Genomic DNA, 23,726 nt, shown 5'->3' with positions numbered 1-23,726 from the left:
GGGGAAGGGGGAAGGAGGGAAGGGGGGAAGGGGGAAGGGGGGAAGGGAGGGAAGGGAGAGAAGGGAGAGAAGGGAGAGAAGGGAGAGAAGGGAGGAAGGGAGGAAGGGAGGAAGGAAGGCAGGCAGGCAGGCAGGCAGGCAGGCAGGAAGGCAGGAAGGCAGGAAGGAAGGGGGAAAAGGGGGGAAGGGGGAAGGAAGGAAGGGGGGAAGGGAGGGAAGGGAGGGAAGGGAGGGAAGGGAGAGAAGGGAGGAAGGGAGGAAGGAAGGAAGGAAGGAAGGAAGGAACAGCCAGCCTAGCCTGCCTGTGGCGCTTAAAAAGTACCATGCATGTAATTTAAAAATTAGCATATGGCAGAGATTCTTTAGAAACCAGGAAGCACACATAAATACTACACATATCCACCCACTTGCAAAGTTTTTTTTAAAGCCAAATACCTTATTCTACTTGTCCAAGTTTAATTGGTATGTCTGATTTTCACTAGGTCTGACTGAAGAGGATTACGTATTGAACATAATATCTTTTAGAGTAACTATCAGAACTGGTGATTATCTCCATCATTCACACAGTCCTTTTCATTTGACAAAACTGTCATTCAGTAACAAAGTCTTATTTTATCAGAAAGACCCAAGTAATTCATTAATTAAAGAAAAAAATATATACAGGGATCTTTATTGTTGCTTTGGTTTTGTTGGTTTTCTGAAACCAATAAAAACAATTATCTTTTCCTGCATAAACCTCATTATTACCTCATTTGAAAATTTAGCTACAACATTATTTTATCTATTTATTTATTTACTTACTTACTTTTGAGACAGAGTCTCACTCTGTCACCCAGGCTGGAGTACAATGGTGTGATCTTGGCTCACTGCAACCTCCGCCTCCCAGGTTTAAGCTATTCTCCCCGCCTTAGCCTCCTGAGTAGCTGGGATTACAGGTGCCTGCCACCACACTGGCTAATATTTGTATTTTTAGTAGAGCCAGGGTTTTGCCATGTTGGCCAGGCTGGTCTTGAACTCCTGACTTCAGGTGCTCCACTTGCCTCAGCCTCCCAAAGTGCTGGGATTACAGGCATGAGCCACCATGCCCGGCCTTACAATATTATTTTAAACAGCCTTCATCATTAAGTAATGGAAGTGAAAGGTGAGTCAGCAGTCAACAAAAAGATTTTGTGATTGAATAATTCAAGTACAGAATTAACAGCCAAAACTACATGAACTGAACAGATAATAATAAAAACTCAATTCTGGGCCAGGTACAATGGCTCATGCCTGTAATGGCCTGAGCTGAGGAGTTAGAGACCATCCCGGGCAACATGGTGAAACCCTGTTTCTACTAAAATACAAAAAATTAGCCAGGCATGATGGCATGCACCTGTAGTCCCAGACACTTGACAGGCTGAGGCATGAGAATCGCCTGAGCCTGGGAAGCGGAGGTTACAGCGAGCCGAGATCGCGTCACTGCTCTCCAGCTTGGGCAACAGAGTGACACTCCAACTCAAAAAAAAACAAAAACAAAAAAGACCCACTCAGGCCAGGCACAGCAGCTCACGCCTGTAATATCAGAACTTTGGGAGGCCTACGCAGGCGGATCATGAGGTCCAGGGATTGAGACCATCCTGGCTAACACATCGAAACGTCATCTCTACTAAAAACACAAAAAATCAGCCCGGCGTGGTAGCACACGCCTGTAGTCCTAGCTGCTCAGGAGGCTAAGGCAGGAGAATCGCTTTAACCTGGGATGCGGAGGTTGCAGTGAGCCAAGATTACACCATTGCAATCCAGCCTGGGCGACACAGCGAGACTTTATCTCCAAAAAAACATTCAGGATAGCAACATTAGAATAATGGCAAGCCACATTTACTTTGATCCTTTACGGCCCATATGAACATATGAAGTCTTAATTATCTGAAAATTCAACTCTGGGGCCGGGCACAGTGGCTCATGCCTGTAATCCTAGCACTTCGGGAGGCCGAGGCAGGTGGATTGCCTGAGCTTAGGAGTTCGAGACCACCCTAGGGGCAACATGGTGAAACCTCATCTCTACTAGGATACAAAAAATTATCCGGCTTGGTGGTGCACGCCTGTAGTCCTAGCTACTCAGGAGGCTGAGGCAGGAGAATTGCTTGAACCAGGAAGGTTGAGAATGGCCAAAATCTAAAACACAACACCAAATGCTGACAAGTATGTCAAACAAATAGGAAGCCTCATTCATTGCTAGTGGAAATGCAAAATGGTACCACCAGCCAGGTGAGCTGGAACTCACCTATAGTCCCAGCTGCTCAGGAGGCTAAAGCAAGAGGACTGCTTGAGCCCAGGAGTTGAGTCCAGCCTGAAGAACATAGCGAGACCCTGTGTCTTTAAAAAAAAACAGGTATACTACAGTTTGGGAGGTTCTTACAAAACTAAACATACTCTCTCACCACACAATCTAGCAACAGCACTCCTTGGTATTTACCCAAAGATTAAAACTCATGTTCAACGAAAAACCTGCAGGTGAACATTTACAGTAACTTTATTCATAATTGGCAAAGCTTGAAACCAACCAGGATGCCTTCAGTAGGTGAACATATAAGCAAATTGTAGCGCACCCAGACAAAGGAATACTATTCTGCAATAAAAAAAAAAAAAAAAGAGCCATCCAGCCACAAAAAGACATTGAGAAACCGCAAATGCATATTGCTAGGTGAAAAAAGGCCAATCTGAAAGGCTATATACTGTATAATTCTAACTATATGACATTCTGAAAAGACAAAACTATGAAGACAGAAAAATATTAGTGGTTACAGTAGTTGAAGGGAAGAAGTAGGGATAAATAGGTGGAGTACAGGGGATTTTTAGGGCAGTGAAACTATTCTGTATACACATCACTATGAAACCACCCTTGCAAAAATTATAACAGACAATTATTACAGTGAATGAGAGCTGATCTAACCAACTCCATCTTGCTTCTAACCTCCAAGTTGTCCTTGTTCATTCCTAGGCTTAGGCCGAACTAACTTTGTTTGGGAGGAACTTAGTTTACAGTTTAGGTAAACCCCCTTCCTGCCTGGCAACTAGACTGCCTTTGCAGGACTAATAAATTCTAACAAGATTAGAAATTATGGTTTAGGAGTCATGCAGCTAGAGGCTGCAAGATTCTAAACCTCCTCCAAATTACTCCCAGGGATAACATCATTATTTTATTTTATTTTTTCTTTTATACTTTTTTTTTTTTTTTAATAAAGACGGGGTTTCACCATGTTGGTCAGGCTGGTCCTGAACTCCCGACCTCTGGTGATCCGCCCGCCTTGGCCTCCAAAGTACTTGGATTACAGGCCTGAGCCACCACGCCCGACCTACATCATTATTTTAAAACCTAAGATCGTGCTTGAGATATTTTGCAGATCCTATAATCGATGGATTAGCTGGCACTACCCAGATCAATAAACTGGCTCATCTTGTCTTGTGGCCCCCACCCAGGAACTGACTCAGCACATGAGGACAGCTTCAACTACCTATGATTTCACCTCCAACCCAACCAATCAGAATTCCTGACTCACCGGTTCCCTACTCACAAAATTATCCTTAAAAACTCCAATTCACAAATTCTTGGAAAGACTGACTTAAGTAATAATAAAATTCCGGTCTCCTGCACAGCTGGCTCTGTATGAATTACTCTTTCTCTAGTGCAATTCTCCTATCTTGATAACTCAGCTATCAAGACAGCAGGTAACGTGAACTCATTGGGTGGTTACAATTAAACAGTCAAGCATCACGTTAGGGGAATACATTCTAAGAAATGTGTTAGGTGATTTCATTGTTGTGTGAACATCATACAGTGTACTTATACAAACCTAGATGGTATTGCCTACTACACATCTAGGTTATATGGTATAATCTGTTGGTCGTAGGCTACAAACCTGTACAGCATGTAACTACTGAATACTATAGGCAGTTGTAACACAATAGTAAGTATCTGTGTATCTAAACATATCTAAAGACAGAAAAACTAATGTGTTATGCCAAGCACTGCATCACTAGGCAATGGAAAACTTTCAGCTCCACCATATAGAAAGTACTCATCTCTACAAAAAAAGAAAAAAAAATGGCCAGGCTTGGTAGTGTGAACCTGCAGTCCCATCTACTACAGAGGCTGAGGCAGAAGGATTGCTTGAACCCAGGAGTTCCAGGTTGCAGTGAGTTATGATCGTGTCACTGCACTCCAGCTTGGGCAACAAAAAAGACTCTGTCTCTTTAAAAACAAACAAACAAAAAGTCTATTAGCTTAAAAAAAAAAAACCTCTGCACAATGGAATTATCTTCATTCTTTTTTTTTTTTTTTTTTTTTTTTTTTTGAGAGGGAGTTTTTTTTTTTTTTCCCAGGCTGGAGTGCAATGGCGCGATCTCGGCTCACCGCAACCTCCGCCTCCTGAGTTCAGGCAATTCTCCTGCCTCAGCCTCCTGAGTAGCTGGGACTACAGGCACGCGCCACCATGCCCAGCTAATTTTTTGTAGTTTTAGTAGAGACGGGGTTTCACCATGTTGACCAGGATGGTCTTGATCTCTTGACCTTGTGATCCACCCACCTCAGCCTCCCAAAGTGCTGGGATTACAGGCTTGAGCCACCGCGCCCGGCCTTTCATTCTTTATATACTACTGTTAAAACCTCTGTAACCATCACTAACATTACTAATACCACTCACATCTCAAACATAACAATCTAACTCCTTGCAACTTAAAGTGTCATCTGTAGACCAATAGGATTAGCATCACCTTAACAGATCAGAAATGCAAAATCTTGGGTCCCATACTAAACCTTCAGAATAGAATCTGCCTTATAACAAGATCATGTGATTTGTATGCACACTAAAATCTGTGAAGCCCTAATCTAAAGCTTTCGATTCAAAGGCCACATAAGGCAAGGGGGACAGAAATCAAGGCTCTGGGCCATCCCAAAGTTAAACCTTATAAAGAAGACACCCAACCATATACCTGTCCAATCTAAACCAAGCCCCAAATTTTTCACTATCCCTAGCAGACTATACAGAAGCCTGCCTTGGTGTTGAGAAAAATCAAAGGAGTAAAAAATTCCTGAGAAATCACAGTCACAGAGGCATCCCTGTATGCACTGGCATCTTAGTTTCTCATAATCTGGGTAAGCCAATGATAGTCAATTCATGCAGTTTGAAGAAATCAAAAACTAGTGATGCCACAGGATACCTGACAAATATTAACACCAAGGCTAACTTCTCAAGCAACAATGTAAGCCAGAAGATAACAGAATAAGTTCAAGGCTGGGAGGGTGGCTCACGCCTTAATCCCAGCACTTTGGAAGGCTGAAGTGGGAGGGCTGCTTGAGTCCAGGAGTTCAAGACAAGCATGGGCAACATAGTGACATCCCATCTCTACGAAAAGGAAAAAAAAAAAAAGAAATGATAAATTCAAGGCCAGGCGCGGTGGCTCAAGCCTGTAATCCCAGCACTTTGGGAGGCCGAGGCGGGTGGATCACAAGGTCAAGAGATCGAGACCATCCTGGTCAACATGGTGAAACCCCGTCTCTACTAAAAATACAAAAAATTAGCTGGGCATGGTGGTGCGTGCCTGTAATCCCAGCTACTCAGGAGGCTGAGGCAGGAGAATTGCCTGAACCCAGGAGGCGGAGGTTGCGGTGAGCCGAGATCGCGCCATTGCACTCCAGCCTGGGTAACATGAGTGAAACTCCGTCTCAAAAAAAAAAAAAAAAAAATGATAAATTCAATAAACTGAAAGAAAATAAAAGTAAACATACAATACTATGCCCCCAAAAAAGTAGTTTTCAAGGATGAGAGAAAAAATATACCTATACATTACATACGTAGAAGTTTTCAGGGGACAGCATCTTTGCTGTTGGTTAGATTCTCAAAGGGATATATACTCAATAAAGTTAAGAACCATTATTTACAAAAACATTAAAGCTCATTCAACTAAACTACCTCCTCAGTATCTCTAAATACCCAGGCTCTGTTTTAAGATAAGTTAAACTCAGTATCTTAACTTTAACATGAACAAACTCACTATCTTATAAGAAAGTTACATTCCATTCTTCTCTTTAACGTCTACTTGATGGTCCTAGTTCTTTTGTCAAAGCAACAAAAAATACTAAATCTAATCCCTCTTCCAGTTGCCAGGTCTTTGATATACAGTTAGCCCTCCAAAGCCACAGGTTCCATATCCTTGGATGGAACCATCACATATATTTTTTTTAATTTAATTTTTTTGAGGGGACACAGTTTCACTCTGCCTCCCAGGCTAGAGTGCAGTGGCAAGATCTTGGCTCACTGCAACCTCTGCTTCCTGGGTTCAAGTGATTCTTGTGCCTCAACCTCCTGAGTAGCTGGGATTACAGGCATGTGATACCACTCCTGGCTAATTTTCTCGAACTCCCGATCTCAAGTGATCTGCCCACCTGGGCCTCCCAAAGTACTAGGATTACGGACATGAGCCACCTCGCCTGGTCTTTTTTAATTTTAAGATTATTTGTAGAGATGAAGTCTCACTATGTTGGCCAGGCTGGTCTTGAACTCCTGGCCTCAGATGATCCTCCCACCTAGGCCTCCCAAAGTGCTGGGATTACAGCCATGAGCCACCGTGCATGGCCCAATCTCAGATTCAAATTCGACCAACCTCAGATTCAACCAACCTTGGGTTGAAAATACCCTAAAAGAAAAAATAACAATACAACAATAAAAAGAGAAAGAAAAAGAAAAAACAAAAGAAGAAAACCAACAATTAAAAAATACAAATAAAAAAATAATATAGCATAACTATTTACATGGCATTTACACTGTATTGAGCAATGTAAGTAATCTAGACATTATTTAAAGAGGGATCCCCAACCCCTGGGCTGTGGACCAGTACCAGTCCATGGCCTGTTAGGAACTGGGCCACACAGCAGGAGGTGAGCAGCAGGTGAGTGAAAATTACCACCTGAGTTCCCCTCCTGTCAAATCAGTGCAGGGTTAGATCTCATAGGGGCACCAACCCTACTGTGAACTGTCCATGCAAAGGATATAGGTTGTGTGCTCCATAAGATAATCTAATGCCCACCCCCATTCATGGAAAAATTGTCTTCCACAAAAACCAGTCCCTGGTGCCAATTGCTTTAGTACTCAACCAATTTAGTAGGTTCCATTTTTGCAAGTTCTTTTTCTGAGATAGGGTCTCACTCCATCGGCCAGGCTAGAATGTAATGGCATGATTGCAGCTCACCGTGATCACTCAAATTCCTAGGCTCAAGTAAGCCTCCTGCCTTAGCCTGCTGGGTAGCTGGAACTACAGACACCACCATGGCCAGCTAATTTTTTTAACTTTTTTTAAAAAAAGTTAAAGAGATGGGGTCTTGCTATGTTGACTGGGATGGTGTCTCTCTCTGTCTCTCTCTTTTCTCCTTAGGTGCTACTTAACCAGGCTTGTTTTGAACTCCTGACCCCAAGTGATCCTCCCACCTCAGCTTCCCAAAGTGCTGGGATTACAAGTGTGAGCCACCATGTTTTTTTTTATCCTTCTTCTTCTCCACGAGACCTCTTCTTCCACCATTACTACTTTTTCTTCATCCCTATCTTCTTCAATTTTAATTTTACTCCCGGCCTTTTCTGCTTTCTTTTCAGTAATTTCATCTTCTTTACCTGTTGCATTTGTTTTTTAAAATTTTTTACTTTTTGTACAAATGGGGTCTCACTATGTTGCTGAGGCTGGTCTTGAACTCCTGGCCTCAAGCAATCCTCCCATCTTTGGTATCCAAAGTGCTGGGATTACAGGTATAAGCCACTGCACCTGGCCCTATTCTCTCTCTCTCTCTCTCTCTCTCTCTCTCTCTCCCCCTCTGTGTGTGTGTGTGTGTGTGTGTGTGTGTGTGTGTGTGTGTGTGTGTGTGTGTGTTAGAAAAGGCTGGCAGTGTGGACCCACGAGATAATCCATTCTTTTTAAAAAAAAATTTAATATTTTTTGATTAAAAGGGAATTGTGGGCCAGGTGTGGTGACTCACACCTGTAATCCCAGCACTTTGGGAGGCAGAGGCAGGATGACCACTAAAGGCCAGGGGTTAGAGACCAGCCTGTGAAACACAGTGAGATCTCATCTCTACAGAAAAAAAAAAAAAAAGCAAAAAATTAGCCAGGTGTGGTGGTGAATGCCTGTAGTCCATGTACTTGGTAGGCTGAGTGGGGAGGATTACTTGAGCCTGGGAAGTAGAGGGTACAGGGAGCCATGATCACACCACTGTACTCCAACCTGGTTAACAGAGTGAGACCTTGTCTCCAAAAAAAAAAAAAAAAAAAATGAAATGAAATAAAGGGGAACTATCCCTCTTTGAAGTACAGTGTGCTTTTAAAAGGCATTTCTGGGCCAGGTGCAGTGGCTCATGCTTGTAATCCCAATACTTTGGGAGGCTGAGGTGGGCGGATCACCTGAGGTCAGGAGTTTGAGACCAGCCTAACCAATATGATGAAACCCCATCTCTACTAAAAATACAAAAACTAGCCGGGTGTGGTGGCATGTGCCTGTAATCCTAGCTACTTGGGAGGCTGAGGCAGGAGAATCGCTTGAACCAGGGAGGCAGGGGTTGCAGTGAGCCAAGATCGAGCCATTGCTCTCCAGCCTGAGCAACAAGAGCAAAACTCCATCTCCAAAAAAAAAAAAAAAAAAAAAAAAGGCTAGGCGCGGTGGCTCACAAGGCAGGCAGAAACCCTGCCTCTACTAAAAATACAAAAATTGGCCGGGCATGGTGGCGGATACCTGTACCAGCTACTCAGAAGGCTGAGGCAGAAGGAGCACTTGAACCTGAGAGGCGGAGGCTGCAGTGAGCCAAGATTGCGCGATTGCACTGGGCAACCAGGGTGCCATCTTAAAATAAAAAAAAAAAAGCATTTCTCCATGTCTGGTAATCAAAACAGACAGAAAGATAACAAACGGGTCAGATACTGCCCTTTAACCGCAAATGGTTTGTTACCCCTATGTCTCTGTAACTTAGTGAATAAGAGGGAAAAAAAAAATAAGCTTGAATTTACTCAAGAAAAGATCTGAAGGCAAGGCACAATGGCTCACACCTGTAATCCCAGAACTTTGAGAGGCCAAGATGGGCAGATTGCTTGAGCTCAGGAGTTCGAGATCAGCCTGGGCAACATGGTAAAACCCTGTCTCTACAAAAAATACCCAAAAAATTAGCCAGGTGTGGTGGTGCACGCCTGTAGTCCCAGATACTCAGGAGGCTGAAGTTGGGAGGATCACCTGAAACCAGAAGGCCAAGGATGCTGTGAGCCATGATGCCAAACCACACTCCAGAGCCTGGGCAATGGAGTGAGACATCCATCTAAAAAAAAAAAAGAAAAAAAATCTGAACACAGAATTAACAATGAACATAGCCAATCATTACCGTAAATACTTCTAAATTCATGAAAAAAGTGGACAGGAGCAGTGGCTCACGTCTGTAACCCCAGGACTTTGGGAAGCCAAGGCAAGTGGATCACTAGAGGTCAGGAGCTCGAGATTGGCTAGGCTAATGTCGTGAAACCTTGTTAGTGGGCTGTGGTGGTGTGTGCCCATAGTCCAAGATACTCACGAGGCTGAAGCAGGAGAATTGTTTGAACCAAGGAGGCAGAGGTTGCAGTGAGCGAAGATCGTGCCACTTCACTCCAGCCTGGCGACAGAGTTAGACTCAGTCTCAAAAAAGTAAAAATAAATAAATTCATGAGGCTGGGCAGTGACTCACACCTCTAAGCCCAATACTTTGGGAGGCAGAGGCAGATGGATTGCCTAAGGTCAGGAGTTTGAGATCAGCCTGGCCAACATGGTGAAATCCAGTCTCTATTAAAAATACAAAAATTAACCAGGCATGGTGGTGGGCACCTATAATCCCAGCTCCCAGCTACTCAGGAGGCTGAGGCAGTAGAATCTCTTGAACCCAGGAGGCGGAGGTTGCAGTGAGCCAATATCATGCCACTTCACTCCAGTCTGGGCAAAAGAGCAAAACTCTGTCTCAAAATTAATAATAATAATAATAAATCTGGCTGGGCACGTTGGCTCACACCTGTAATTCCAGAATGTTAGGAGTCTGAGGTGGGTGGATCAATTGAGGCCAGGAGTACAAGACCAGTCTGGCCAACATGGCGAAACCCCATTCCTACAAAAAATACAAAAATTAGCTGGGCATGGTGGCACATGCCTGCAGTCCCAGCTAGTCGGTGAGGCAGGTGAGACAGGAGAATCACTTGAACCCAGGAGGCAGAGGTTGCACTGAGCCGAGATCTTGCCACTGCACTCCAGCCTGGGCAAGAGTGAGACTCCATCTCAAAAAAATAAATAAATAAATTAATTAATTAATTAATTCATGAAAAAACTGTTTTGTTAATGAGGCCAGAACACATTTTCCTAGGGAAATAATACATAAAATCAAATTAATGCTCCTATTCTTAGACACCTAAGTTCATGGGATCCTTAGTATTCTGAGTTCCAGAAACAAAGGATAATTAGGGGTAAGAGGTATAGAAAAGCAGAGACAAACGTGTGAATTGCCTTTCCTGGACCTCAGGAAGCATTTTATAATACGTAAAACAGTTTTACAATATCCCACTTCCCTTCTGTGCCATTTTCCAAGTAATCAGTGGCATTATGCTCCCCTAAGTCCTACTACTATAGCACCTGACTGCAGCGTAAATTGAACATACATCTGCCAGTAGAGAAAGAGAAACAAGAACTGAAGGACAGTCTCTGACTTAAACGGATTCAGTTCAGTGGCAAGATATATTTAATTTAATTTAATTGCAGGGGCTCACACCTGTAATCCCAGCACTTTGGGAGGTTGAGGCTGGTGGATCACTTAAGGTCAGGAGTTGGAGACCAGCCTGGCATGGTAAAACCCCAACTCTATGTGACCGAGAAGGAAGAAAAAAGTGGGGAAAAAAAACAACAACAACAAAACCATCTCTACTAAAAATACAAAAATTAGCTGGTGGAGTGGCACGTACCTATAATCCCATCTACTTAAGAGGCTGAGGGAGGAGATTCACTTGAACCTGGGAGGCAGATGTTGCAGTGAGCAGAGATCACACGACAGAGCAAGACTCCATCTCAAAAAATAACAATCTTAAAACAATATAGAAATCCAAAGGAATACACACATATATACACACACACGCACAATTAGCACTAGTAAACAAGTTCAGCAGGGCCACAGAATATCAAATCTATAAAAATGTTATATTTCTACATACCAGCAATCAACAACACAAAATGAAATAAGAAAATAATTCAATTTTCAATAGCATCAAAAGGAATAAAATACTCAGGAATAAATTTAATCAAAGTACAAGACTTGTGCACTAAAAACTATAAAGTGTGTGTGTGTGTGTGTGTGTGTGTGTGTTTGAAACAGTCTTGCTCTGCTGCCCAAGTTGGACTGCAATGGCAGGATCACAGATCAACTTCCTGGGCTTAAGGGATCCTCCCACCTCACCCTCAACCTGATGAGTGGCTACGGCTAAGGGTGCAAGCCACCACACCCAGCTAATTTTGTGTGTCTGTGTAGAAACGGGGTCTCAATATGTTGGCCAGGCTGGGTGTGGTGGTTTGCACACTCCTAGGCTCAAGCAATTCTCTCACCTCCACCTCTCAAAGTGCTGGGATTATAGGTGTGAGCCACCAACACATTCAGCCTACAAAATATTATTGAAAGAAATTAAAGACATAAACAAATGGAAAGGTATCCCATGTGCATGAAGTGGAAGATCTAACATTGTTAAGATGGTAGCATTTGTCAGCCGGGTGCAGTGGCTCACGCCTATAATCCAAGCACTTTTTTTTTTTTTTTTTTTGAGATGGAGTTTCACTCTTGTTACCCAGGCTGGAGTGCAATGGCGCGATCTCGGCTCATCGCAACCTCCACCTCCTGGGTTCAGGCAATTCTTCTGCCTCAGCCTCCTGAGTAGCTGGGATTACAGGCACGCGCCACCATGCCCAGCTAATTTTTTGTATTTTTAGTAGAGACGGGGTTTCACTATGTTGACCAGGATGGTCTCAATCTCTTGACCTCGTGATCCACCCGCCTCAGCCTCCCAAAGTGCTGGGATTACAGGCGCAAGCCACCGCACCCGGCCCCTAATCCAAGCACTTTGGAGGCCAAGGCAGGCGGATTACCTGAGGTCAGGAGTTCAAGACCAGCCTGACCAACATGGTGAAACCCTGTCTTTAAAAAAAAAAAAAAAAAAGATGACAGCACTCTCTAAATTGATCTATAGATTCAATGCATTCCCTATCAAAATTTCAACTGCCTTTTCTGCAGAAGTTGCCAAGTTGATCCTAAAACTCATATGGAAATGCCAAGGATCCAGAATAGCCAAAACAATCTTGAAAAGAACAAAGTTAGAAAACTCACACTTCCTAATTTCAAAACTTTTTACAAAAGTACATTAATCAAGACAGCATATTTATGCAGATAAATGGGGGGGGGAAAGGAAAGAAAGAATGGTGGTAATGGCATAGATGTACACCAATGGAACAGAATAGAAAGTCCAGGCGGGGTACAGTGGCTCACGCCTGTAATCCCAGCACTTTGGGAGGCCGAAGAAGGCAGATGAAAAGGTCAAGAGTTGGCCGGGCGTGGTGGCTCACGCCTGCAATTCCAGCACTTTGGGAGGCCGAGGCGGGTGAATCACGAGGTCAAGAGATCGAGACCATCCTGGTCAACACGGTGAAACCCCGTCTCTACTAAAACTACAAAAAATCAGCTGGGCATGGTGGCACGTGCCTGTAATCCCAGCTACTCAGGAGGCTGAGGCAGGAGAATTGCCTGAACCCAGGAGGCGGGGGTTGCGGTGAGCTGAGATCGCGCCATTGCACTCCAGCCTGGGTAACAAGAGTGAAACTCCGTCTCAAAAAAAAAAAAAAAAAGAAAAAGTCAAGAGTTGAAGACCAGTCTGGCCAACATGGTGAAACCCCATCTCTACTAAAAATACAAAACTTATCCGGGCATAGTGGCAGGTGCCTGTAGTCCCAGCTACTTGGGAGGCTGAGGCAGGAGACTTGCTTGAACCTGGGAGGCGAGGTTGTAGGGAGCTGAGATCGTGCCATTGCACTCCAGCCTGGGCAACAAGAGGGAAACCCCTGCTCAAAAAATTTTTAAAAAAGAAAAAGATTGCCGGGCACGGTGGCTCAAGCCTGTAATCCCAGCACTCTGGGAGGCCGAGGCGGGTGGATCACGAGGTCAAGAGATCGAGACCATCCTGGTCAGCATGGTGAAACCCCGTCTCTACTAAAAATACAAAATATTAGCTGGGCATGGTGGCGCGTGCCTGTAATCCCAGCTACTCAGGAGGTTGAGGCAGGAGAACTGCCTGAACCCAGGAGGTGGAGGTTGCGGTGAGCCGAGATCGCGCCATTGCACTCCAGCCTGGGTAAAAAGAGTGAAACTCCGTCTTAAAAAAAAAAAAAAAAGAAAAGAAAGAAAAAGATTTTGGACTCCTACCTCATACATCATGTATAAAAATTTCTTTGAAATTGATAAAAAACCTAAATGTAACAGCTAAAACTATAAAATTATTCAAAGAAACATAAATTATACCTATAATCCCAGCATTTGGGAAGCCCAAGACAAATGGATCACTTGAACCAAGGAGTTCAAGATCAGCCTGGACAACACGGTAAAACCTCATCTCTACAAAAAATAAACAAAAATTAGCCAAGCATTCATGGTGCACACCTGTAGTCTTAGCTACTCAGGAGGCTGAGGTGGGAGGATAGCCTGAGCCTGAGAGGTGGGGGCTGCAGTGAGAAGGGATCATACCACTGTACTCCTGCCTAGAAAACAGAGAGAGAACCTGTCATGAAACAAATAAAAAAGAAACATAATATAGAAATCTTTATCATCTTAAATTAGGCAACAGTTTCTTAAATGTGACACCTATAGCACAAGCAACCAAGGAAAAACTAGATAAACCAGACTTCATCAAAATTTAAAACTTTTGTGTTTCAAAAGATACTATCGGCCAGGCATGGTGGCTCATACCTGTAATCCCAGAACTTTGGGAGGATAAGGCAAGAGGATTGCTTCAGCCCAGGAGTTCAAGACTAGCCTGGGCAACATAAGGAGACCCCATCTCTAATTTAAAAAAAATTTTTTAATTACCTAGGTATGGCGGCACAAAACTATAATGCCAGCTACCCAGGAGGCTGAGATAGTAGAATCACCTGAGCCCTGGAGGTCAAGGCTGCAGTGAACCATGCATGATCGCACCACTGCACTCCAATCTGAGCAAGACCTTGTCTCAAAAAAAAAAAAAAAAGAAAGAAAGAAAAAGAAAAAAATAATTTTCAGGTTCTAAATGTTTTTCTTTTCTTTTTTGAGACAGAGTTTCACTCTTGTTGCCCAGGCTGGAGTGCAATAGAGCGATCTCGGCTCACCGCAACCTCTACCTCCTGGGTTCAGGCAATTCTCCTGTCTCAGCCTCCCGAGTAGCTGGGATTGCAGGCATGCGCCACCACACCCAGCTAATTTTTTATTTTTAGTAGAGATGGGGTTTCTCCATGTTGGTCAGGCTGGTCTCGAACTCCCAACCTCAGGTGATCTGCCCACCTGCCTCTCAAAGTGCTGGGATTACAAGCATGAGTCACCATGCCCAGCCTTGAATTTTTTTTTATAGAGACAAGGTCTCACCATGTTGCCCCAGCCCAGTCTTGAATTGCTGGGCTCAAGCAATCCATACTCCTCAGCCTCCCAAAGTGCTAGGATTATAGGTTTAAGCCACCATGTCTGGCCATAAATAATTTTTTAAAAGGTTAAACATAATTACCATATAACCAAGCAATTCTACTCTAGGTACTTAAACAGAAATGAAAACCTATGTCCATACAAAAACATATCTGAATCTTCACAGAGCACTATTCATAATAGCTAAAAAGTGCAACCCAAATGTTCATCAATGGATGAATGGATAAACAAAATGCAGTATATCCATGCAATGTAATATTATTCAGCCATAAAAATGAAATGACACATGCTACAACATGGATAAACCCAAAAGCATTATGCTAAATGAAAGACGTCAAACACAAAAAGGCCATTTATTGTATGAGTCCATTTATATGGAATGTCCAGAATAGAGACAGGAAGGTAATTAGTGGTTGCCACGGGCTGCATAAATGAAGGGAATGGAAGGGACTGCTAATGGGTATGAGGTTTCTTTTTCGGGTAATGAAAATGTTCTGGACTTAGATAATGATGGTAGTTGCACAATATTGTGAATTCACCAAAAACCACTAAATTCTATGATTTTGTTTTGTTTTGATAGGCTTTTGCTCCGTAGCCCAGAATAGAGTGCACGATCATGGCTCACTATAACCTCAAATTCTTGGGGTCAAGTGAATGATTCTCGCACCTCAGCCTCCCAAGAGTATAGGACTACAGGTTTGCACCACCATGCCTGACTAATTTTCTTTTTTTTCTGGTAGAGACAGGGTTGCCATGCTATGTTGCCCATGCTGCTCTCGAACTCCTAGGCTCAAGCAGTCTTTCCACCTCAGCATCCCAAAGTGCTGGGATTACAAGCATGAGCTACCATGCCTACCCCAAACTATGCTCTTAAAATGGTGAGTTTCATGACATGTGAATTATGTATAAATTTTTTTTATATGTGGAATGACATATGCCCAAAGTCATATATTGGGGAAAACACAAAAAAAGAGTACTTGACCCAGATTAGGGTAGAAAGTGCCCATGAATTACCTTCTAAAGGTAAAACTTGAGCTGATATGTAGAGAACTAAGCCTGTAAATCTGCCTTATCCCCCACTTTATCTGCTCCCAATCCTTCCTAAACTCAGAAATCACTTACTTGTCACCCAAAGCAACATACTCACTGCCTAAATTCAAATTATTTCAATAAAAATGTTATTTCAAAATAAGAAAATGACTGAGAGCTCTCCTGAGTCCTACTAGTGGATTTCTATTCCTAAAAGAGAAAACAAGGCTAACCCAAATAAATTATATGCTGAGTATCTCAAATTCAAAAATCTCAAACCTTGGCTTCCGAATCCCAGACAGGTTATGATGAAAGGGACAGCTAAGGAGCTAAGGCCGGCCCGGTAGCTCACGCCTATAATCCCACCACTTTGGGAGGCCAAGGCAGGCAAATCACTTGAGGTCAGGAGTTCGAGACCAGCCTGGCCAACATGGCAAAACCCCGTCTCTACTAAAAATATAAAAATTAGCTGGGGCATGGTGGTGCATGCCCATACTCCCAACTACTTGGGAGGCTGAGTCAGGAGGATTACCTGAACCTGCGAGGCAGAGGTTGCAGTGAGTTGACACCACACCACTGTACTCCAGCCTGGGCAAGCAAGACTCTCATCTTAAAAAAAAAAAAAAAAATCTATTAAGTTTGTCTTCTGACAATAGTAAACATTTAGAAAGCACATTTCACAAGAGGTGGCTGGGGGGAAAGCCAGTAGTGTGGAAAAGAAAAAAGTGAGACAAAATAACTGTCATTGAATAGGTGCAAATTTGAGATTAGAGCTACAGGAAATAATTATAGACAGAAAAATTAGGACCACTGAAGAGAAACTGCAGGGAGGCAGATCTACAATCATTATCAGGAAAATCTTTTATGACAAATCTGCAAACCTGGAATTGATAGGAACCAGGTACCTTTGGAAATACCTGCATAGAGAACTGGAGGAAATCACCTATTACGTAAAACATTTGTCTAGATTATCTCTAAATCTCTTCTATGATTTGAAGAGGAAGAAGTCTAGAGAAAGAATGTTCTTGCTCTCAATACTGCCAAAGATATTTTTCTTAAAAAAGCGAAATACCAGGCCTGGCGCGGTGGCTCAAGCCTGTAATCCCAGCACTTTGGGAGGCCGAGGCGGGTGGATCACGAGGTCAAGAGATCGAGACCATCCTGGTCAACATGGTGAAACCCCGTCTCTACTAAAAATACAAAAAATTAGCTGGGCATGGTGGTGCGTGCCTGTAATCCCAGCTACTCAGGAGGCTGAGGCAGGAGAATTGCCTGAACCCAGGAGGCGGAGGTTGCGGTGAGCCGAGATCGCGCCATTGCACTCCTGAGTAGCTGGGATTACAGGAACGCCCCCCCATGCCCAGCTAATGTTTTAGAAGCGAAATACCAGGAACTTTTTTAATTAAAAGGAACAATACCATCAAGAAGACAAATGTTGATTTCTTAGTCAAGATGAAAAGACTGCCTTCCTTAGGGTCAAGTATATCACTGGGAGTGAGAATAGGTCATTAAGCCAGGCACAGTGGCTTACACCTATAATCCCAGCACTTTGGGCAGCTGAGGTAGGAGGATTGCTTGAGGTCAGGAGTTCAAGACCAGCCTGAGCAACATGGCAAGACTCTGTCTCTTAAAAAAAAATAAAATAGCCGGGCTCACACCTGTAATCCCAGCTCTTAGGGAGGCAGAGGCAGGAGGATAGCTTGAGCCCAGGAGTTTGAGACCTGCCTGGGCAATATAACGAGACCCTGTTCTCCACAAAAAGGAAAAAAAAAAAAAAAAAAGGATAAAAATTAAATTAAATTAAATTAAATCATCGATTCCAGATAAAATCACTCCCTTCCTGTTTGGCCAAAGGTAAATGACTTCGTCTTTCCACCTGAGTTGAAAAGCAGTAATTTAAAACACCAGTATTTTCTAGGACTTCCATAAAGAATGTGGGTGAAAAAGAAAAGAAAAGAAAAGAAAATACCAGTATTACAGGAGTATAATTTAAACTAGTTAACCACTGTAAAATGCTTTGGAAATTTACTTTATATGACAATTAAAACTATTTTTTACTTCATATATATACTAGAGTTAAAAAAAAAAATAAGCAATGTCTTACTCATTAAATCAGCCAAATTTCTGTCAGAGAAAGAAGTTAAGCGGCCGGGCGCGGTGGCTCACACCTGTAATCCCAGCACTTTGGGAGGCCAAGGCGGGTGGATCATGAGGTCAAGAGATCGAGACCATCCTGGTCAACATGGTGAAACCCCGTCTCTACTTAAAATACAAAAAATTAGCTGGGCATGGTGGCGCGTGCCTGTAATCCCAGCTGCTCAGGAGGCTGAGGCAGGAGAATTGCCTGAACCCAGGAGGCGGAGGTTGCGGTGAGCCGAGATCACGCCATTGCACTCCAGCCTGGGTAACAAGAGCGAAACTCCGACTCAAAAAAAAAAAAGAAGTTAAGCAAGGAAGAGAATCTCGAACGAACTCTGTAGTGCTGGACTAGCATCAGAGACATCAGTATAAAGTCACGTTTGTATTTATATACAGATAGATACAGAAGTATAAACATAGATATGTGTGTACACAGGGGCCAGTAAATACACATTTTATTTCCTAACTATCCCCTGAGAGGACCTAGAAGCAGTGATACCCCGGCAGTGATGAGTATGCCAAGCTCATTTAGAAGCCAGATATTGGTTTCTAAATACTTTTCTCCAACAGAAGGAACCAGGACACATTGGAGAAATGGCTGATTTTAGGGTTGGGGCAGGGAAAGCATAAGATGAGACTGGAGCATCTTACAGTGCGAGAAAGTACAAAAGTGCTAAGAGGCAAACAAAGGTAAGGAAGGGGATTTCAAAAGAACATAGGTGCCAACGTTAAAATGGCCAAAGCTGGAATAACTTGAGCAACAAAATATAGAACTGGATTATAAGCAAAGAAAAAAAAATCATGAGTCCATATTGATATAAATGATTTAATACATAAATGGGGGGAGGCATAAATCTTCCTTACAAAAGGATTCCAAATCATAAAAGTAGGAAGAAAAATAGAAAACCAATAGAATAACAATCAATGCTGCCGCAGGCAAGATTCACTAATGAATGCTAAAATAAGTAGATGAAACTTTAAAAGAGAAATCAGATCTCTGTATAACCTCACAGTTATCTTCCCCAAGATATTTACTAATTACTTTGGCAATTTTAACATAACCACAAATTCTCTGATACTCCTTCCTTCAGGGGATGGAGCTTAATTCCCTTCCCCTGGAGTCTGAATATGACTTGGTGACTCATTTCTAGTTTCTAACAAGTAAAATCAAAAAGCAGAAAAACAGTCACTTTACAGTACAGAACATCACCTTAATCAAGTTATCAAAGTTAACAAGGCACAGTGGCTCGAGCCTGCAATCCTAGCATTTTCGGAGGATGAGGCAGGTGAGTGGACTGCTTGAGGCCAGGAGTTCAAGACGAGCCTGGGCAACATGGCAAAACCCCACCTTTACTTAAAATACAAAAATTAGTCAGGCATGGTGGAGCATGCCTGTAGTCCCAGCTACTCGGGAGGCTAAGGCACAAGAATCACTTGATCCAGGTAGGCAGAGGTTGCCATGTGCCAAGATTGTGCCACTGCTCTTCAGCCTGGCCAACAGAGCAAGACTTTGTCTCAAAAAAAAATCATTCCCAAATGCCTAAAAGAAATAAAAAAAAAATAATAAATAATAATAATAATTGGTTATGAGTCATGGTATCAGGTACCCCAGATAGGACGGGACAAGAAGCGTAGACCACCTCTATGATATTCTTCCCCAAAATGCATAGCCTCAGGCTAATCATGAGAAAACATCAGAAAACCCAAACTGAGGACCATTCTACAACTACATGACCATTCATCTTCAAAGGTGTCAAGGAAAGATAGGGAAGGAGAGATTAAGAAACTATCACATATTGGAAGAAACTAAAGAAACATGACATCTAAATGCAATGTGGTATCCTGGATTGGATCCTGTAACAGGAAAAGGACATCAGTGGAAAATACAGGAAAATCAGAGGAAATTCCAGTTAAGTCAATAATCTTATACTAATGTTAATTTCTTAATTTTGATAAGGGTATCATGTTATATAAAAAGTTAACACTAAGAGAAGCATGAATGAATATAGAATGTATAAAGAAATTCTGTACTATCTTTACAACTTCTGTAAATCTAAAATTATTTAAAATGAGTTTTAAACTATTTTCCATATGAAAAGAAGTGAGGGGCTGGTCCAATGGTAGTGGGTTATCAGGACTTATTAACATTAGTGTCACTAAAGTTGGTATACAACCCCCCACTGCTAAATTTGACTGGCCTTAAAAAAAAGTGAGGAAAGTTACAGATTTTTTAAAGATATCTAACTATATGCAAACTAATAAAATATGTTTATAATAATAAGATTAACTTTTTTTTTGAGAGGAAGTCTCGCTCTGTCCCCCAGGCTGAGGCTGAAGTGCAGTGACTCCATCTCAGCTCACTGCAACCTCCGCCTCCTGGGTTCAAACAATTCTCCTGCCTCAGCCTCCCAAGTAATTGGAATTACAGGCACCCACCACCAAACTCAGTTAATTTTTGTATTTTATTAGAGACAGGGTTTCACCATGTTGCCAAGGCTGGCCTCAAACTCCTGACCTCAGGTGATCTACCCATGTTGGCCTCCCAAAGTGCTGGGATTACAAGTGTGAGCCACCACTCCCATTCTTTTTTTTTTTTTTTTTTTTTTTAATAGAGACAGGGTCTCACTATGTTATCCAGGCAGGTGTCAAACTTCTGGCCTCAAGCAATCCTCCATCTCAGGCTCCCAAAGTGCTGGAATTACAGGCATGAGCCACTGAACCCTAGGATCCCCCTTCTTAACCTAAACTGTCACCTCGGTGGCTCTTACCTGTAATCCCAGCACTCTGGGAGGCCAAGGTGAGTAAATCATGAGGCCCGGAGATCGAGACCATCCTGGCTAACATGGTGAAACCTTGCCTCTACTAAAAATACAAAAAATTAGCTGGGTGTGGTGGCACACACCTGTAGTCCCAGCTACTCGGGAGGCTGAGGCAGGAGAATCACTTGAACCCCTGAGGCGGAGGCTGTGGTGAGCCAAGATCTCAGCACTGCACTCCAGACTTAGCGATAGAGCATAATTCTGACTCAAAAAAAAAAAAAAGCCTTAATTCTCCTCAACTCACTCACTCCTAGCACTAAGTCTACAATAACCTGGTTCTTTTTTTTTTTGAGACGGAGTTTCGCTCTTGTTGCCCAGGCTGGAGTGCAATGGCGCGATCTCGGCTCACTGCAACCCCCACCTCCTGGGTTCAGGCAATTCTCCTGCCTCAGCCTCCCGAGTAGCTGGGACTACAGGCACGCGCCACCACACCCAGCTAATTTTTGTATTTTTAGTAGAGACGGGGTTTCACCATGTTGACCAGGATGGTCTCGATCTCTTGACCTCGTGATCCACCCGCCTCGGCCTCCCAAAGTGCTGGGATTACAGGCTTGAGCCACCGCGCCCGGCCCCTAACCTGGTTCTTAAAGTGCTGTTCAGAAAGACAAAGTGAAATCAGTGATATTTACTTGGTTTCCTTTTCAAATTGACTAAATAAATGAACTGCCAAGATGCCTTCCACTGGGTCGAAATGTTCCTCTCAGATTTTCTCACATCTTAAGAATATCTAAAACCTATATAGCAACTACTCATTAATCTTTAAAAAATCATTAATTAAAAAAAAAAGTGATTCCAAAAATTTTAACTGCCAAGAGCAAAAGTTTACAGAGCCAAAGGATGGATCACCAAATTCAGAAACAAGATTAGGAAAATAACAAGATAGTATGAGATCAGGAAGAACCAACTCTCTGACTAAAGCTAAGCCACCTATATATAAAAAAATCCAGGTGCTTCCTTCACTGTCAAGGAACAATGGAAAATTACTGTAATACAAATTTATTTGTATATTTGAGAATTTTAACAAAGAAATGCTAGAATGATGAATATATGAAGAGACAACTTAAAAAACAAGTAACACAGAGTAGGAAAATGTGTTAAGACATCCCCCAGCATTGTATGTGTGTTTTTACATAGGGGAAAAGGGAAATTCACCAGACTTTTGCTACTTGATTAAAATATCCCCTAAGGCCAGGCAAGATGGCTGGTTCCTGTAATCCCAGCACTTTGGGAGGCAGAGATGTGTGGATCATTTGAGGTCAGGAGTTCAAGACCAGCCTGGCCAACATGGTGAAACCCAGACTCTGCTAAAAATACAAAAATTAGTGGGGTACGGTGGTGGGCACCTGTAATCTCAGCTATTCAGGGCCTGAGGCAGGAGAATCGCTTGAACCCGGGAGGTGGACATTGCAGTGAGCTGAGATCATGCCACCGCACTCTAGTGTAAATGACAAAGTGAGGCTTCATCTCAAAAAACAGAATAAAATAAAAATAAATGGCCAGGTGTGGTAGCTCACACCTGTAATCCCAGCACTTTGGAAGGCCAAGGCAGGCATATCACTTAAGATCAGGAGGTCGAGACCAGCCTAGCCAACATGGTGAAACCTGCTCTTTACTAAAAATACAAAATTAGCTGAGTGTGGTGGCACATGCCTGTAATCCCAACTACTCAGGAGGGTGAGGCAGGAGAACTGCTTGAGCCCAGGAGGCAGAGGCTGCAGTGAGCTGAGATCCTACCACTGCAACCTAGCCTGGACAACAGAGCAAGACCCTGTCTCAAAAATAAATAAGGCTGGGTGCGGTGGCTCACACCTGTAATCCCAGCACTTTGGGAGGCTGAGGAGGGTGGATCACTTGAACTTGAGGTCAGGAGTTCGAGGCCAGCCTGACCAACATGGTGAAACCCTGTCTCTTAAAATAAATAAATAAAATAAAATAAATAAAATAAAATAAAAATTTTTAATACCCCCTAAGAATATCTAGTGCCTTTCCAATTCTATAATCAACTACCTTTTTACTACTGATTAGGCAGCCCAGAACAATGGAGGTGTCCTGGTCAGTGGATTAATTAAATCCAATTGTGCACATGGCACTTAATGCATCCAACATACATTAACTGGTATCTGGTTTGTCGGTCTCTGGTGAGTTTGTTTACTTTGCATTAATAAATTCTCAAGCACTTGAATCATCCCAATGTGAACCACAATTCTGAAGTTTCTGAACTACTATGTGGGGGTTGGAGAGACCTTGGTTTGGATACCACTTTAGCCACTTAACTATCTGTGTGACCTCTTATTCCCATCAGTCTCAATTTCCTCGTGCCTGGGAGATGGTAAGTGCTAAAAAAGTGACAGCTTTATTATTTTGCAGCTAAATTTGAAATGAAGAGTATAACTTGAGGTGAAAACATTTCATTTGAAAATAGTACGGATGATCAAACTACATCAATTTAAAAGACATCAGCCTAAAGAGAGATGTCCCAATCTATAGAGTTGAGAAAAGCAAAGTTTAAAAGTTGCAAGTAAAGTACACACTACACAGTACAGATGGGAGTCTCCTGCTTAGCAACTCTGATAGTGTCTACCAAACACCCAGCCTGTAATAGAGCATGACAACTGTTCACTCTAAATCCATGTGCTCAGCTTGGATTCAGGGTTGATTTATAAAAATAGCTGCTGCTGGTGCTCTTTGAATCTCTTTGCGCTGATGACTGGGCAGTGTTACCCTACAGGCCTAGAGCAGCTGTATTCCCTCACCACACCCATTTCTCTGTCTACTCAGCCAAGCTGACGGCACCCCGCCCCCCCTCCATCTCTGCAGCATACTATTCTCCCTCCTCTTGGGCTGAGTGAGCAAATTACAAGCACAAATATCCCCTGATGCAATGCCACAACCATCCCTGGGAAAGAGCAGAGGCAGTTGCCAAAAGCACAGCAGCAGGGAAATGGGCGGGTAAGTGCGTGTGCGCGCACGCACGCACGCGCGAACACACACACACACACACACACACACACACACACACACAC

The 23,726-nt window shown here is 42.9% G+C and overlaps 1 protein-coding gene across 24 annotated transcripts in view; it reads right to left on the bottom strand.

The window, feature by feature from the left end:
• MAP4 (microtubule associated protein 4) overlaps positions 1-23,726 on the bottom strand; it is a 227,692-nt gene that overhangs the window by 202,376 nt on the left and 1,590 nt on the right. The gene's annotated exons all lie outside the window — the stretch shown is intronic.

Source organism: Sapajus apella, unplaced genomic scaffold (genome assembly GCF_009761245.1).
Source record: "Sapajus apella isolate SASKATOON/1434 unplaced genomic scaffold, GSC_monkey_1.0 scaffold38, whole genome shotgun sequence".
NCBI lineage: Eukaryota > Metazoa > Chordata > Mammalia > Primates > Cebidae > Sapajus > Sapajus apella.
The sequence above is the reverse complement of the archived record's forward strand: the minus strand, read 5'-3'. Positions and strand labels throughout refer to the sequence as shown.